The sequence below is a fragment of the Pavona decussata genome, unplaced genomic scaffold, assembly GCF_977016875.1.
Source record: "Pavona decussata unplaced genomic scaffold, jaPavDecu1.1 SCAFFOLD_233, whole genome shotgun sequence".
Taxonomy (NCBI): domain Eukaryota; kingdom Metazoa; phylum Cnidaria; class Anthozoa; order Scleractinia; family Agariciidae; genus Pavona; species Pavona decussata.
In genome coordinates, this window is record NW_028145638.1 from 127501 (window position 1) to 145064 (window position 17564).

Sequence of the window (17564 nt, forward strand, 5' to 3'; positions counted from 1 at the left end):
GCCCACCCTAAAAATAGACTTCTTCGGGGGGGAGGTGTCACAAAATTCATATTATTCATGTTTTTGTTGTTTTCATTTCATGTTTGCATTTTCATGTTTCGTGTTTGCATGTAGAAATTTAGTCGTTTCTTTTTCATTATCTAAATTCGTTAGGTTTATTGTTAATTATTTGTAGTCTTAATTCGTCGTATTTTTATCAGTCAAAAAATGTCACTAGTATATTAGTAGTTATTGTTTTAGAAAATGGAGTGTAGTATTGTAAATTTCAATGTAATCTAACTAACTATTATTATTCCCGTTACCGTATATTTTGTATCTTATTGTGTAATCAGCATTTATTGTATACCTTGTAGTTAGCGTTTTCTGGAATCTTCTTTGTAATGTCGTAATTGTGTACAGTATTTAAATAGAGGTCAAGGTTGTTGTTGTGTAGTTGGTTGTTATTCTTGGAAGGAGAAAAAGGACAGAGAAGTAAGAAGAAGTAAGGAGAAGCAAAAAAGTTTGTATTGCAAGGTCGAAGGCGAAATTGTTCAAGTCACTGTCAAGAGCCATTGGCAGGAGCCGGCTGTGTTTTCCTTGACATAAACCCTTTTGTCAGCGGCGGCGAGTGAACAAGATTTCAAGGCGTGTGCATAGAAATTAAAACTGAGTGCGGCGGAGTCAAACAAGACGGGAACAAAGAAGAGAAAAGGCGCCAAAAGAGAAGAAGCAGAGGTTTGTGTGAACGGTTGTTGGTGCGGTTTGTTTATGCGAGTGGTTGAAGTAGCAATTTGTTTGTGCCTGGAGAAGAACTCAAGAACAAGGAAGGACTGAACTGAACTGAAATAAGTAATTTAGTTTAAGATAATTAATTAGGTTAAGAAAGTTTTTTTTACGTTACCGTTTACTGTGTTTACTAAGCGTTTATGTATACTAAATTAATTAAATTTGTTGTATTACTTAGTCTTGTATTACTTAGTGGGTTTGCGGGAAGGGTTTTGTACAGTCCCCTTTTAAATCGTGCCTCACAAGGGAGAGATCCACGTCACAGTTGGGGGGAGGGAGGAGCAGAAGGGGGTGGGAAGAGGAGTGCAAATCTGCCCTCATGGACTTTGGACGTCTAGATCAAAGCAAAAACTACCCCAAACTTATTGTTGGTATGAACCGTCACTGTTCATTTAAGGCTGGTTTTCACGTGATCGCGGATCGCAGATCGCAATAAGGTCTGCGATCATATGGAAACTACGTCTGCGATCCTGCGATCGCGATCGCAGAAGATAGAACCATGTTCTATCTAAAGGCTGGTTTCCATATGATCGCAGACGATAGCAGACCTTATTGCGATCTGCGATCCGCGATCATATGGAAACCAGCCTTTACAGCTTATTCAATCAACGTTGACGGATTTCAAAGCAACAAGACCGAAGGGTAGTATGGGTAACAGTAGATCACGTAGATTGGCTGCAATTTTACGATTGGCAGTGCTACCAGATGGAAGAAAATACCACTAATATTTTGCCTGGTGATTTATTTTCCGCAGGGGCCAACTATAGTTGAGTTAAGTTATTAAAATGAATTTTCCATATCAACTTGCGGTCTTGCCGGGAAGGCTTTCGGAAACTGAGCAGTATGATATGAAATGGAATGTTACCATGGAAGTTACAAGCTATTCTTTGACCAGCAGGGTATTGAACGGTTTGAATAAAAATTCTCAACTTATTTCGTTTTAATCTACATTAACAGTCTTTAATTACCTTTTGGTCAATTTTGGTGGATTTCCAAGATGGCCGACATTTGGAAATAGTAGGTGACATCATCCCAGTGCCAAAGGACGTGATTGGTTCTCAGTTAAGAACATCAAAGAAAGCAATCTTGAAAATTTTGTGTCCTCTAAGATTCGTTGCATAGTTGTAATCTAGTTGTTTTTTCTGGGGGGGGGGGGGGGGCAGTTCTGGTGAGAGAGAGGAATCCACCCTACTCCCTTCCCCCTAAGGTCTAAGAAAATCTCAAAAAGCCTCGTTGATAGTCTTTAATCCCATCAATTTTTACCTATACTGTGTTCTCAATTATCAGGATGAACGTAAACAAGAGGTTCCAGAATTTCAATGGAGCTGGCAGCATATTACCAACCCTGTTTCTCAGTGCAACTCACAAGTTGTTTCGTCAGCACAAATGGTATACGCATCAGCAATGTCAACTGGCCCTACATTTGAAGGTGGTTTATGCAGGATGAAATTAAGGAGATTTTAAGCAAAGTAAGTGACACCTTACTTTATATTCTCTAAGGTAGTGGTTATGTTAGCAAAAAAGAAGCCTTGATTTCAATCAGCGTAATCGAAACTTTTCTATTGTTATCAGTTAGTGATATGACTGATCTCAGATTCCGGCAAAAATATGTACGGAGCTGCCAAGCGTTAGGATTTTGGTCGAAATATGGTTTGGGATGTTGCTATCCATTCAGAAGTTTCAGAGCTTTCTTATACAGCATGGGTATACCCATTTAGGAGAGAAAAAGAAAATGACAACAACGATAACTGTGATATTTTATGGCAGTAAAAAGTCCTGTCCAACATATCAATCGCACGTGCTTTTAATTTTAGGACAAACAGTGAATGCAACAGAACGGAGTTTAATCAGAAGTACAATTTAAAGAGCAAGATAAATCATTGTTGACAAAAATTGTAAGTATTTTAATTGCTTGGCAAGAGTGACAGAATTACTGGGCCATTTAAACAGTAATTAATTATTTAATTTTTTACGTGCCACCAAACAGGGTAAGGTTACTAGACCTTGCCTTGTACTAAACTATATCTCTTGAGGGTGTATTCAATATTTAGTATCATTGCCTGAAAAGACCAGGTATTTTTTACCAGTTCACGGGTCTGGGTTAAATAAGAACATCATTCCACTGGTTGAGAGATAAACCAAATGAACTGAGAGAGGTTGCCGTGACAGATTTATTGGGCCATTTAACAGTAATTATTTAATTTGTTACCTGCCACCAAACAGGGTAAGATTATCGCTTGTTGGTGCTTGATACCTTGTCTTATATCTAGTAGGGAGTACTCAACATTTAGCACCATTGCCTGAAAAGACCAGTGCACTGATCTGGGTTAAACAAGAACATCATTTTACTGGCTGGGCGATGAACTGAATGAACTTAGAGGGGGTTGCCGTAGACGCCTTTTAACACGTTAACATTTTATCGTAATTTACGAATGCGCCGCACAGATTCCATCGACATCGGAAGCTGACTGAGCCAACTCTGTCTCAGAGGCATTCCTAGGCGACAGTTCTGATTCATTTGGCGTGCATAACAACTGGGTAATATATCCCAATTAAAGTGAAGATAAAACCTGAACTGGGTGGAGCTGCCATAGGCGCCTTTAAATTATGTTATCTAATGCACAAATACCGCTGACATTGAAAGCTGGCTGAGTGTAAGAAGCTTTCCTAAGCGAACCAGCTGATTCTTTTGACATGGATTGCAACTGGGCAGTTTACAGTCTGCACTATATTAATGAAACCTACGTTTAATTTTTAGGGCAACACTGAGCATGATGGATCGGATTGTAGTTAAAAGTGGAAGCTCAACACAAAGCGAAAGAAGGAGCGTTAATCACAAAAGGTGAGTTCCCCTTTCTCCTGTTTATTAAGATTGCTTGTTTTAGGGTTTTAGAAATATTAATTGCCGTTTTACGGTTTGGGTATCAAATAACAAATGGGGTTAAAAAGGACTTCCGCTCTTCGAACATATTGACGTTAAATTGTTGGAAATGGTGTCTAAATTTCAAAGCTGCAGTGAAAAAATGGAAATAGCATTTTACTGTTCTACAAATTGGATTTTATTATCACGTATTTTTGCTTTTAAATTTTCTGCGCGCCGCCAATTTGGTTTCCATGACGTGATACGGCTGCTTCCTAACAAATGTGGCAACCGTATGACGTCATAAAACCCAAAATGGCGGCACGCAGGAAATTTGTATATGTAATCGCATGAGGCCGAGTAGAATTAAGGATTAATTTTCACGCGTATTTTCAGAGTTTTCCCAAATTTGCGACGAGGGCAATTGCGAAAACTTTGAAAATCCCAAGTGAAATTAAACCTTAATTCCACGAGGACTCAATGCGATTACGTGTTTTTAACATAGAGGGCAAAATTTCTTAAAACCATCGAGGCACTTCGTAAAACAGTCAGTCCCGGAGTAAAAACGCTTACTCGTAAGCACAGCAAACAAACAAATCATTTCATTGTTTCGTAGTGTACAAAACAGATAAAAGTGACGAGAAGTTGATTGTTATACACATGTAATTAAGACAAAATACAAGTCTAAAATTCAGAAGCAAACTAACAACGACGAAACCAAATGTTAGGCATCAATTAATTGATTCACCTGCTTCAAAATTGCACGAACACAGATCGATAAATATAGCAAAAGGTGGATCCAAAGAACGAACTTGCAAAGTAATTTCTTCCACTGAATTTGACCCGCTCTTTTCTCCCATCAAAAGGACACTATTATGTTCGGTTATCTTTCGTTGGAAGACGCCGTAGCGAGGTGAAAGTACGTGGTCGTCATGACTTATTTCAGTTTTTCAAACAATAAAAATCCGATCCAAGTGTTTAGCGTTTGGCACAAATAATCTTTTGCTGTTCTAGTAAGACACGAAAATTCACCTTTAAGAATTTCCTTCCTAGCTGCAGCACTTGATTTCCATGTATTTTGGAACAAACAACCCGGCTTATTAAAAAATTCAAACTCCTAAGAACCTGAAAGACCTGAAAGAACTCGTTGTTGTTGGGCAAAAAATGAAGAAACCACCAACTAAATGTAAAAATGGCGTGCTTAGCCAACCAGGAGCGAGTATTTTCGTCTCTCGACCAATCAAGAGTGAGTAATTTTCCGCTCGGTGAAAGGAAACTTAAGAAAAAATGCCCTCTGTTTCGACCATTCACAATTCAGTATTTTTACCCGCTGTTATAAAAGCACGAAAATAGGCGATAATCATATTCAACTTTAAGAACGGTAAAATGTAAACTTTAATTTTTAAATTTAGCAATTTGTTTGGAGGAGTAGAGGTTCCCTTCATCAAACGCTCCAACTTTTTTCGCGAGATATTGTGCCAATGTTAGCCTCAGTGTTATACCGTGTGTCTCGACCCCAAGAAAATGAGGGAATTTTCATAATTTTCGAAATCTCGTTAGTATAAAGCATCATGTAAAAATGGAATTTTAAAGCAACAAAATAGAATTCTAATGAAGTTTGAATTGAGGAGCCCCCAAGGCTCAGCGAGTGAAGTTCGACTCGCTCGACAATTTTTAAGGCGAAACATCTGTTTTCGGAGAAACCAAATTTTCGAGCATTTGCTATTCAGGTAAACTTGGGATAAATCGTCTAAAATGTACTCAATTAAGTGCAGTTCCTTCAAAATTATTAGGCATGCGGTCAATTTAAAATTTTGCGAAAGTTCTTGAACGAGAGTTCTCAGCCTACGTAGCAGTCGTTTTCTTCAAAGTGGGCGTGAGAAGAGAATTTAAAAGTTACTGGAGAAAAGGAGAAAAATGGACATGGGGGAGGGGAGGGGAGAGGAAGGGAAGAACTCCCCAAATCACTAAAACCATGCTTGTAAAATTTTCGCGGGAAAAATTACTACGGCATTCGAGTGTAAAAAAATTGTTGTCAAGAAATGTGTCGAGTGAACGACCGAAAGTACGGGATAGAGTTCATGCCACCCTACTTTTGTGTTTTGAACAGCTACTCAAAGTAATTCTGATGACAGTTTTGATCTGTGAATGAATTGCCTTAGACGTCCTGTGGCCCGTTTCTCGAAAGTTCCGGTTCCTTACCGGGAGCCCGTTTCTCGAAAGACCCGGTAACTTATCGAGCCCGATAAGTCGCCCGTTAAGTCCCCGTAAACTTTTCGGGTGTTTCTCGAAGCTCCCGTTATTTACGACCCCGATAAATTTCCCGGTAACTTGCCCGGTAACTTAGGGGAGGTCGTGACCTCCCGTAAAGTTACCAGGAAATCGCAAATGTTGCAACACTAAACAAAATGGCGAAAGGAGACGGACTTTTTTGTTTAGTAAGAAGACCTTGGTCTTATCAAAGACGACCCGTGCTGGCCGACATGGCTGACTGTGAAGTCATAGAAAGATTCAGGCTTTCTGATAATTTTTCTTTATGAGAAACGAGAATTTTTCATTTTCTTTCTTAACTTAAACGCTACTCCTACCAATTTCGTTTCTGGATAGTTCGCCATTTCTCTACAAGTTGAGCGAGTTGAAATAATCGCGAAGTAGAACAAGTGAAATAAAGTTATATTTTCAGGTGACGTTTTCGTTGCCGTTGCCGTCGTCGCTGCTTAAGCTCTCTATTATCGCTCTAAAACTGAGACACACGGAATAACCTTGCGCACAATTTGTAAGAGTTTGTTTTCCGGTGAGAATAAGAATTGCAAGGCTTCTCTCTCTTCCTTTCTTGAAGGAGAAACGAGGAGTATGCAGTTAGATTTTGGGAACGAGGCTGTACAAGCCATTGAAAACATCCCACATACCCTTTAATACCCCTACGCTCACTGGGAACTAAACATGAACAATGACAGATAAAGGAGAGCTCTTTTGTCCTGATTGGGAGTCCAGGGTTTATCCATAGCTGCCCAATTTTAAATGTAATTTTGCCGTTCGCGTACCAAAGGTCGTACGTAGCAAAATCAAGTAACCTATTTAACTAAAGGGGATAAAAAGTTTACTTTCTAATTGCAGATTTTGCTTAATTTTCAGGGCGCTTTGTAGATGACAAGTTTTGGCAACACAAGCATGAAAACAAGAGCAAGTCAAGCACATTTTTATTCAAGGTAGAACATAAGTATTAATTATTTTTCAAAAGCCGACTAAGATCGAAATTTATTTCTTTGGCGAAACGAATTTTTTGTACACACGAAGGCGCACTGTATCAAAGGCCTCGATTATCATTTAATTTTTCACGTGAATTTTCAATTTTATCGCTTTCAAGAAATTTCACTCTTCAGTTAGCCACATTTCCTGGATTTCGTGACAGTACAGAGAGAAATGTTGTTCTCGGCGTTAAGAAACTATTAATTTTATAGTTGAGACATGTTTGGTTTAAGGAGGCTTCCAACAGCTTTTCTGGCATTGGGGTGGATCTTTCCAAATCAATATTTCGCATGGAAGACTTGCTTCGATTTCCGTCATACTTCACCACCTTTTCAACCGATGATCAAATTGTATGTTTTTGTTGCTTTCCAAGCAATTACCATAGCAACGGTGACACAAAACCCTTTATTTAAATAACGTCGATTATCTCAAAATCTAGTCCGACACTTTACAACGAAACTTTTCGGATTTAAACTACTCGACCTAGACAACTTGTTGGCGAAACTAGACAAAAAATCTGTAAGACCGTTTTCAAGTCACTAAAGAACCATTAGTTATTGCCGGATTTGTTGTTAATATCGCAAGAAAAATAAAACTTATTACTTTTCATTTCTGTCCAAAGGTCTTTTATCACAGCAAAACATTCTAAAAGTACCTTGAGCTTCTTAGGTGGCTGCGATGTCAAATTGTTCGCGTTTTAAAACAGCTAAAATAAGTCGAACAGCTTGTAATTTGCATAAATCAAAATATTTCAAAAATTCCCTTGCATATTTTACTTTTCAATTGTGAGGTGTTAGAATAATAATTTGTTTTGATGTTCGAGCAACTTGTAGTCTAAAGAAACATTTCGAGTGCTAGATAAGAAGGTTGAAACTCGGTCAAATTTGATTCAGTCGCTGTGCTCTTTCTCTAAACATGAGTGTTATTTTGTTTTTCCTGGTTCACTTCACTGCTATTCTCGTGCAATGAATATTTTTGTGTCAACTCACGGGTTTATCATTCACGCCTTACAATATTTATAAAAACATCTTGTGATATCAACAACAACAATAGCAGTAGTAAGAAAAGTTTTCAACTTCTCAGTGACCTTGGTGGTGTAGTATGACGGTAAACGAAGCGAGCCTTCCATGTGAAATATTGATTTGAAAAGATCCACCCAATGCCAGAGAAACTGTTGCGTGCCTCCTTAATTTAAAATTATTGCAATTGTCTACAGGTTTTGTCAACTTCAGAACTTTGAAATTCTCTAAATCTTGTTGGCTTTGTCGGATTTTAAAAAGAATCTTTCGAACAATGACTTGATATATATAAAACAAATGCATACCAAAGCGATCGTAAGCAAAATTCTGCGTGTCAAAGTAAACTGGATTCGAATTTTCTCGCAAGCCTTTTTCTTGAAGTTTCAAATATTAGTGTACAGCCGAATTGGTGGAAAAAATCGTGAAAAGTAGTATTCACCGGTGATTATAATCAGTTATAAACTTCTCAAATATACATTTTGCTTATTTTTTAGGCGGGCCGAAACATTTTCATGTACAATTAATTTCGCATTTCAAAATGAAGATTTCGACTAAAGCGTTGCCAATATATTTGATTCGCTCGTTGCAACAACAAATAAGGGAAACTAGGGTTTTCATGGAAAGTTCTTGTTTATAGTGCGTCTTCGTGTTTATTTTGCATTTGCGTAGTTTAGAAAACTGACAGTTTTTTTGATTCAATTGCAAGACATTTTTGACAAATTTAGTTTGTCTAGAAATGGAAATTTTCAGCAAAGTTTAAGATGCCGCAATCGTTCATCTTTTAATGAAATTTTATTGACTAACGCATGTTCAAAATTAATAAATTTTGGCGTAACTTAATATTTTTTGTCTTTCGTTTGTTTTTATGGTAACCTCTGTTCAATTGTCAAATTTTCCCGCCAAAAAACTTACAAAAAATACGGGCGCTTATAATACGCATGCGCCGTTTTTTTTAATTTTTCCATGTTGTTACCATCTGTTTCAAAATTTTAAATTTTCCCGCCAAAAGACTTAGAAAAAATACGGGCGCCCAAAATACGCATGCGCCGTTTTTTTTTTTTTTAATTTTTCATAGCCAATTTTTATATTATTGCATTCTGTAACTAAGCTTAATAATAACAAAATAATTAAAGAACTTAATTTCAATAATAAAAGTCACACTCAAGCAAACAATTGTTTCAATTTCATTGTGTTGTTTATTTTCTTTGTCTTCTTATACAATGAATATTTTAGTTAATTAATTAAGTAAAAATCAATTAATTAATAAAAAGGTGTGTGTGGAAAATTTTTTCCTATATATACTAAGTCTTTTGGCGGGAAAATTTGGAAAAATTTGCACAGAGTTTCCCCTGGCAACAAATTTGGCAAAAAAATTAACGGGGTACTCTTTGAACGTTTTTCGCTCACAAAAAATTCAAAGAGTGACCCTACAAATTTTGCCCGCCAGATAAACATAAACCATCTCGAAAAAGAAACTTCAAGCAACTTTTCTGGTAATTTAAAAAGCGAACGTTTGAAATTTTCAACGAAACGTTCGCTTTAGCGAAGTTTCATTTCCGAGATGGTTTATGTTTAAACGAACTGAAGTCACCTTCACAAGGCTAAATAAAGTTTGCAAACTAGTGTTGTCAAATACAAGTTAGTGTGAATAAACATTGCATGCACAAAATTAAGGCTTTCAATCATAACGAGAAACTGTTTCTTTTATTTTGTTTTTGCAACGTTTAACTCGCCAAATTCTATTTGACAACACGAGATTGGAAACCTTAGTTTGCCAAGTGAAGGTAACTTTAGAAATATCAAAGCGACATGGCAATTCCAGACAAAATTTTGCAACAGAAGAAGAAACGTTTTTTCCGCGAAAACTGATTGTTTCAGGAAATTTCAGTTAAAATTTACTTGATATTTGAATGTATTTTCCTTCTAGCTGTTGCAAAATTGTCTAACTTTGCAATGTCGCTTCTTGTGACCTTGTTCAACCGGCAGAGTTCTAAACTCCGTAACTATATACAGTGTTACACAGGACAAGACATTTGTAGTGAAAGCATCTAGAAAATGAAACCTACACCCAAATTTGAAATCTATTCTGGTTTGCATGTTCGAAATTTTCCCCTCTATTTTTCGTTTGTTTTCGGCGGTTTTTACTTTTGTGATCGATAAAGACAATTTTCGCTGATAATAGCTTAGTCCAGTCTTCTTGTTCTGACTCTTTGGTCAAAATATTAAAAAATGTATAGTTCTTTGGCAAACAATCTGTAGTTCTGATTATTTCATTTCACTGATTGAGACAATGGATACCTTGCTTGTAAGTTTGGTAAATCTTACGTTCTAGCAATTTCTTTTCAACTATCGATCAAAGAATTCTATCCCCTTTTTATATCTCTTCAGTTTCAGCCAATTTTCTTCAAATTTCAACACTGCTGCTCCTTAGCGATTCTTTTAATTTGACGCAATTTCTGTTTGTCTATTTCCTTTCGTTTCTATTCCAATTGTTATTGAAAATTAAAAGTTTGAGCTTTCACTCATTCCCCTTGTCCAGTGTAACACTATAGATAGTTAAACAAGGTCTTAAATATCCAGTAAACTACTAAAACTAATGTCTGGTCGAGATAATGCAAACAATTAAAGCCTAAAAAACAAGAACTACATTGAGAGAGAGCCAACGCCTGAACGCCGAAAAATTGCATACATTTCTATTTGTAAGTTAGAATGATATTTGTTTATCTATAATTTGTTAGAAGTTTGTTTTCTCCATTTTCGAGATAATGGAACACCAAAAAGTTACTAAAATCTGCTTTTTTCGAACTCAAGAAGTTCCTTACATGCGACCGAAAGGTTCAAAAACAAAATTTTGTGTAAAGTTTTCACCCTTATGATTTCTCATTTTGTTTCTCATTTCAAAGTGCGAATTCCAGGAGAGAAGATATTTTTTAATAACTTTAAACACACTCCTTGCTATATCAACCGCGTGATTCCAACGAACAACTTGTTTAGGGATTCGCAAAAACGTTTTAGTTAAGAAAATAAAATACAAATCTTCCTTCCATACCAGAAGTAGCTGATATAAACTTAATTTGAGAATTTTTGAAAAACAGTTCTGAAGTAGAACCCCGCTTTCCTTCAAATAACATTGTGATATTTTAATATTTGAAATTTTCCTTGAATAGAAGTAGAAATATTCAAATGTACGAAAGTGATTAAAAATTGTCTTGCGGTTATTGTTCAATGACAAGTTTTGACTGCCCCAGAGGAATTTATGCCGAGAAATAAAACGATTGCTGTCAACAACCAAACAACGAACTTTTGAAACAAATTGAAGATTTCGCGTACATAAAAACTGCGAAGACAAGTTTCAGATCTTCTATTGCAGTTGGCCGGCCGTTTGAAAATTTAAAATTTAAAATACACGATTCGAGGAAATAAATACAAATGAATGCATAATCTTTTATTCCACTAATGTTTAAGACAAATTTGCAAATTTAATTTTGTCCTTAGCCTTCCTGTCAAATCATAGTACTTTCAGAACAAAACAGTGAACAGCGATAAAGGTTATTTTCAAAGAAGTGAATGACTAGATGCTCCCTAACCGAGTTCCAATTGCCTGAATATTTTTGGAGGAAATGTAGTACTTTTGATCTAATAGTCTTTTGCGGTCTTTGAACTCTTATTTCCCGCCTAATTCGAATTTCGAAGGCGTTTTAAAGCGTTTTTGTAAACATTACCTCAACCAGACACTAGTTTACTATCTGTTGTAATATGTCAAGAGAACATAAGGGATTAAAGAAGGTTTTGCTTAGAATGGAAATGATTTGGTTAAATCGCTTCAATCAATTGCTCATTTTGTAAATTTGTAAAATGAGAAACATAGAAAGAAATGCTCTTGTGCATTAGCTTTTCTGCAACAATTTGGTAATACAGTTTCCCTTTTTCTTTAGAATAGGATTCCTTTTGGAGCCTTATGTTCCCTTGACAACTACAAACACTTACAAGGTCCAACTGCCAGGTTCCATGTTTAACGATCTTTTATGACTCATAGCTAATTTTGAGAGCCACGATTAGAAAACATCCAAAACAGAAGAAATATTTTCAATGCTAATGATTCGTTGTCTTCTTCCCCTTATGAAAATTTGAACTAAAGATTGCACAAAATCTCTGCGTCAAAACTCGTAACGAAAGCACTTTGTACACAATTGGATAACCCCCAATCTAGGTAATCCAGTTATTATAAGTACAGCGAGACAGAGTACCTAATATAACTAGCCAAATTGAGAATAGACTTGAAAACCCCATTTGAACTGAGTAGCCCACCTACACCCCTACGGGACCTCTGGTCAAGGTATCCGAAATTATACAAAACGTTTATGACACCAAAAATGTTCAAATAGTCTAGAGATGCCGGGAATCAGTTTTCACTGAATGAAAAAAACTTTTGGATTTTGATATCAAGGCTAGAAAAATAGATACTTGTCACAATCTCAAGTTTTTTTTGTATCGTTTTCAAATTTTACCACTTCCGGTCGTTTTTGAAGTTCTTAATCCTCTTTGATGAATTTTGAGACGCAATATTTCCATTTTGACCAACTGTCCTTCATATAACCCTCCAAATTTAGGCCCACTGATTTAAGAGAGGAGGGGTGCCGTCCACCACCCAACCCCCACCCCGTGATTAATCTCTTAGTCATCGACACTCGGCGTTTAAAATTCGGTTTTTTAATTTGTGCTTTCTTCATGCAGTTTTGAAAACGTTTGTCCTATTTCGTCAGATGTGACAATAATATTTTCGTTTTCTTAACCATGGTATCTGGCAGTTGTAATACAACTATCTGATAAACAACCCAACTTTGAGCGATCGCTGTCTTATCAAACTTTCGTTGTCGACTACAAAGTCAGCCAAGATAAATTAGACGAAAAGATTCATCAAAGTTTCAAGTCCTATCAAATGTAAAAATTGTAAATTTAACTGACCGAGCGAAATTGTTATGTAAATGTAGAAGATCGCTCAAAATTGACGTTAGTTAAGTGTTCTCAACAAAAAATATTTCTTAATGGACGATTGATATATTTGGACAAAAGCAAGAAACGCAACCCACATTTTCAATGTTTTAACAACAACAACAACAAAATCGTTTAACGTTGCGAGCTGAAGTGTTTTGGCTAAAATTTGGCTCAAATTTGCTTCTAGGGCCTAAAACCTCCCCGATCGCAGTCAATATAAAAACGAATTTTAAGTGTAAATTTCCCAAAAACTTAATTTATCTTTGTCACATATGATCATCGTCCATCAGAGGTATTTTTTTTTGCAAAATAAACAATCAATGTTCTTAGCTTATCTTCAGTCTCGTTTCCTGCCGTCCATTCCTTGCTCTGCGATTCTTTTCGTCTTGTTAATTGTGCATTGTTCCTTCTTCTGATGACTTCACCTTCAAGACATATAAAAAAGACTCGTGAGCTATTTGTCAGAAAATACGACATACACCTATTTATGCTAAGGTATAAAGGGGTTGTTTCCTTTGTAGCTGTCGAGATTATTTAGTTTGCCTCTAGCCGGTAAATTTGAGGCATGAATTTGACAACTAAATTTTCATTGAAGCTTTAAATTAGCCCAGGCAAATATTTCTGAAGTATATTTTCAAGCTTTCAAAACGCCAGAGAAACTAAAATACGAAATATGTTGATTGCAACAAAGTCCGTGAAAGGAACCACGGTGCCACGTCAAAGCACGTGCTCAGTATTTCGAACAAGTTGATCCAAAATCAATTGAACATTGAACGGCGAACAAATCTAACTTCCTCGCAGTCATTTCCTTTCTTTCCTTCTCTTTCTCAGGATAGAATTTCGTGTGATAGCGACTGAAATGAAACGTTTGCGAATTCTTATATTGTTGTACTTCGGTAAATATGAAGAAATGAATCTGCTCAAGCAAAATAATTCCAGGACCTGCTCGCTTACTAAGAGTTCGAAAATTTGAGGGCTGAAGTCCTAGGAAAATATGTACTTACTATTTGTTGGTTGGAAACGAAGGCCTTTTCTTAACATGTCCAATTCTTCCTTCCATTTCGGTACATTTTCAAGGACAGAGTTCGTCTTCACACTTCTTCACTTGTCGGCAAGTTCGTGGGTTTGAAGAGAAATTCTCGCCGATGTTATGAATATGCATTAATTGCTGGAACCAATCAACAACTGCTAAAAAAGACACCAGTGCATATTTTGACAAGAATGCATGCCTTTTGATGTACTTATGAATTCATTTTCTACCGCCTTAGTCCTTTCTTAATCTTCGCATGGACAATTCGCCGAAAAATTTTTATTGAAGAGTGTCGTACAAAAAGGAGAAAAATTCAAGGCTTCTAGTCCTCCAAAGTATAACACAACAACAACAACAACAGTAACATGTTATATAAATAATGTAAATAACGTGCAAGATGTCTAAAAATCAATTTTATTCTTAATTATAATCGTAACAATGTCCTCGAATTTGATTGGTTCACCAGCTGCTCTTGTTATCTTGCAAAGCTGTGACGGAACAGAGCAATAGGACAGTTGACTGTAATGGATATAATGTTATCAGACAGTTCTATGAGCCAATCATATTAAAAAAAAGTCTGCACCAAATCCACCAATCACGTTTATCATTTCAGTTTCTATAGCAACATAACTCAAAAAGTTTTCTTTGTCAAAATGGAGGATTCCTTTACCAACAGTTTTCTCCATTTTTTTCTCAAACATTGTTATGCTTTCAATTAATTAAAGTTATTTTGAAGACATTTTTCTCAGAAATTACATTGTAATGCTTTCGATAGATTTAAGAACTGGTTCATGCTTAGCGTGCGTATATCGAGTTATGGATGCACGCGGGAAGTTTGGAGAGCACGAGAGAAGCGTAAGAGTTGCTCGAGGCGTAGCCGAGAGCAACTCTAGCTTCTTGAGTGCTCTCCAAACTTCCCAAGTGCATCCATAACTCGATATACGCACAGCTAAAAGCATGAACCAATTCTTTTATAACGTAGTGAAAATAAAGTAAGCGATTCCTGGAAAACAGGTTTTGTTCCTGATTAATTACAAAATTCTCTGAAAAAAAAGGTGAAAGTGGTTTCTCATATCGGTTTAATCTTAACGTTTCATTAACTTCGACAAGCTCTAATAAATATACGTTTTTTATGGTGTTGTCTCTCTGTAAAAAGTTTTTTTATAACATAGCGCGCGCATGCTTCCTTCACATGACTTGCACACGTCATCGGATGGACGCATGGCCGTGCGTATGTTGAGAAATGTACCATGATGGCGCCAATAGGAATTAGATTAGGATGCACGCGCGCTATGTTATAATTAACAATTATTCCACGAGCGCGCGTTGGATATGAGATGATAGATAGCCAACGAGGCGCGTAGCGCCGAGTTGGCTATAATCATCTCATATCCAACAAGCGCAAGTGGAATAATTGTTTTATTAAAAACAACCGAGAAATATTGCTAGATCTTACTGATTTCGCAGTGCAAGAACGACCAGAAGGCAATTTAATGGTCGCCATTTCTCGGCCATGGTATAATTGCTCATATACCATGGCCGCTAAGCCAATCAAATCCCTCGAATTGCATTATACAATGATGCAGTTTTTAATAATAAACGTTAATCATCAAATTTTCCTCGATCGTGTTTCGTTTGTACGTTTTTCGCTGTTTGACCGCGCGGAAATTGGGACGAGAGTAGAAATCGGTTATTTAGTGCAGAAAACTCCACGGAAACACCTGCTTCACAGGCTAATCTTTTTTGTCACATCCATTTGTTCTCGGAATATTGTAATAATTATGATTAATTCGTAACGGGACTTCATGTCATCCGATTCGGTCCCGCTACGCAGTCGTCCAATTATGTTCATCACTCGTATGATTACAGACCGAATTGCACTCCACACAGTCCTATTACCATTGTACATTGTATAAGCTACGAGTAAGAAGACGTTCTCTGCTCACTCGTGATGCTTTGAAAGTTCTCAGATCACAAACTGTATTTTTTATTTTTATTTTTTGTTATTATTATTTCATTTGCTTCATATTTTATACTGTCAATCATTTTAGTTTAACGTAGTTCCGCTATTGCGCAAATATTTGTCAGCTATATAAGCGTATGTCCCAGTGTAAATTTTCATTGTACCTGAAGAAGGCTGGTTTGGCCAGCAGAAATATAGTAACTTTTAAACCGTAATTCTACGTTGTATCGGTCTCTGCTTCTTTTATCATTTGTATTTGTTAAGCCGATCAGATCAACATTTGATCCAACGTATACCAGCAGGATTATCGTCCACGGTTGTTGCTTGGACTTGACTGTATTTTGAGACCGTTTTAAACATCACTGGTAACCTTAGGTAACAAAATGCACTCGCATTCATGCCGATTTTGTACAATGTCGCGAGATCTTCCTATAATACGATACCTGTCCTTTTCTTTTTGCAGATCAATAAGACCCAAAAGTAACGCTCTCTGCGTTGTTACCATGGCAACGATTTTTTTCCTTTCGGGTCTATTTCATGCTCGATTAACATTCTCACTTTTTGTCTTAATCAGACATCGTTTATTCCCAATGAGCTAGCGAGGAGATGTAGGGTAATATGGGCACTTCGTAGGCCTGTCTGCCTCTCCTTACATTATCTAGATGTTTGGTTGATAGCAGAAAGAGACTGGGGCCAAGACTTTTGGGTCTTATGAGGTACATTACTGTTACATTTCCGGCCCGATTGACCTAATTGAGTAGTTTTAGTCAGAAAGATAGCGTAATATTGTTTTGCTGACCTTAGCTGGCTTTCGTTACCCTATTTGACGCCATAATGGAAATTTCTTTATGATAAGGTAATGACCGAGCCACACAGATACAGAGCTGACTCTCGTTTACTATTCCATCATTGCTTTATAGACCTCTTTCATAATGGAGGGCATAATTAGTATTCTTTTATGTGCATGCAAATAAGCCTTCTTGACCTCGCTTTTGAGTGAAAATACTTTTGTTTTTACACATGCTAGCGAGGCCAGGAAGGCTAATTTAAATGCTTACAAAAGAATAACAGTTAAGCCCTCCATTCATGAGAGAGGTCTATAGTGGCCGGGACTCGAACTCCTGCACTGTTTGACTGCAGCGCCAGCGATGATTTTACTTCAATCTGTCCCTCAAAGTGTAATTTCGTCTCCTTGAACTCTCCAATTTGCACCGTTTAAACTGTCGAGCACTTTTTAGATGTTATTCGAGCGATTTACCACTTCAAAAAGGTTTGTTTTCTTTCTCAAAACGGCATATTGGAGTCTTGAAGCGTGAAAACAACATGGCCGCCAATTTGAAAGATCCAATTTACACGTATGACAAAAGCCTCCTTTCTAGGCCCTAGTAAGACCTATAAATACATGGGCAGAGAACGGATTCTGATTGAGCCGCGTTTGCTGCAGACATTTGGAACAATTGACCGAAACCTTGACTCGGTCTCCCCCAGGGCATCCCGCGTAAAAAACTTGAATATCTCCGGAACGAGAAAGATATATTCAAACCAAAAACGCCATTCTTGTCCTCTTTGAAGGGCCTTTCAAATAGACATAAATTAGTTTTTACTTCATAGGCACTTTAATACAGGTTCAAACAATAAAAACGAAATTTTATATAACGTTTAATGACTTAATGTACACTTTAT

The 17564-nt window shown here is 36.8% G+C and overlaps 1 protein-coding gene and 1 long non-coding RNA gene across 6 annotated transcripts in view; both read left to right on the plus strand.

Moving 5' to 3' along the window:
• LOC146458186 (uncharacterized) overlaps window positions 1-11677 on the plus strand; it is a 35450-nt gene extending 23773 nt beyond the window's left edge. For 4 of the 5 annotated variants that reach the window (XR_014858178.1, XR_014858180.1, XR_014858181.1 and 1 more), the window contains 4 exons: window positions 2053-2234; window positions 2580-2660; window positions 3524-3607; window positions 6761-11677. This is a non-coding gene — a long non-coding RNA (uncharacterized LOC146458186). The remainder of the gene's footprint in view (window positions 1-2052; window positions 2235-2579; window positions 2661-3523; window positions 3608-6760) is intronic. The other variant, XR_014858179.1, reaches the window with a different exon arrangement.
• LOC146458185 (uncharacterized) overlaps window positions 1-17564 on the plus strand; it is a 252490-nt gene that overhangs the window by 55289 nt on the left and 179637 nt on the right. The gene's annotated exons all lie outside the window — the stretch shown is intronic.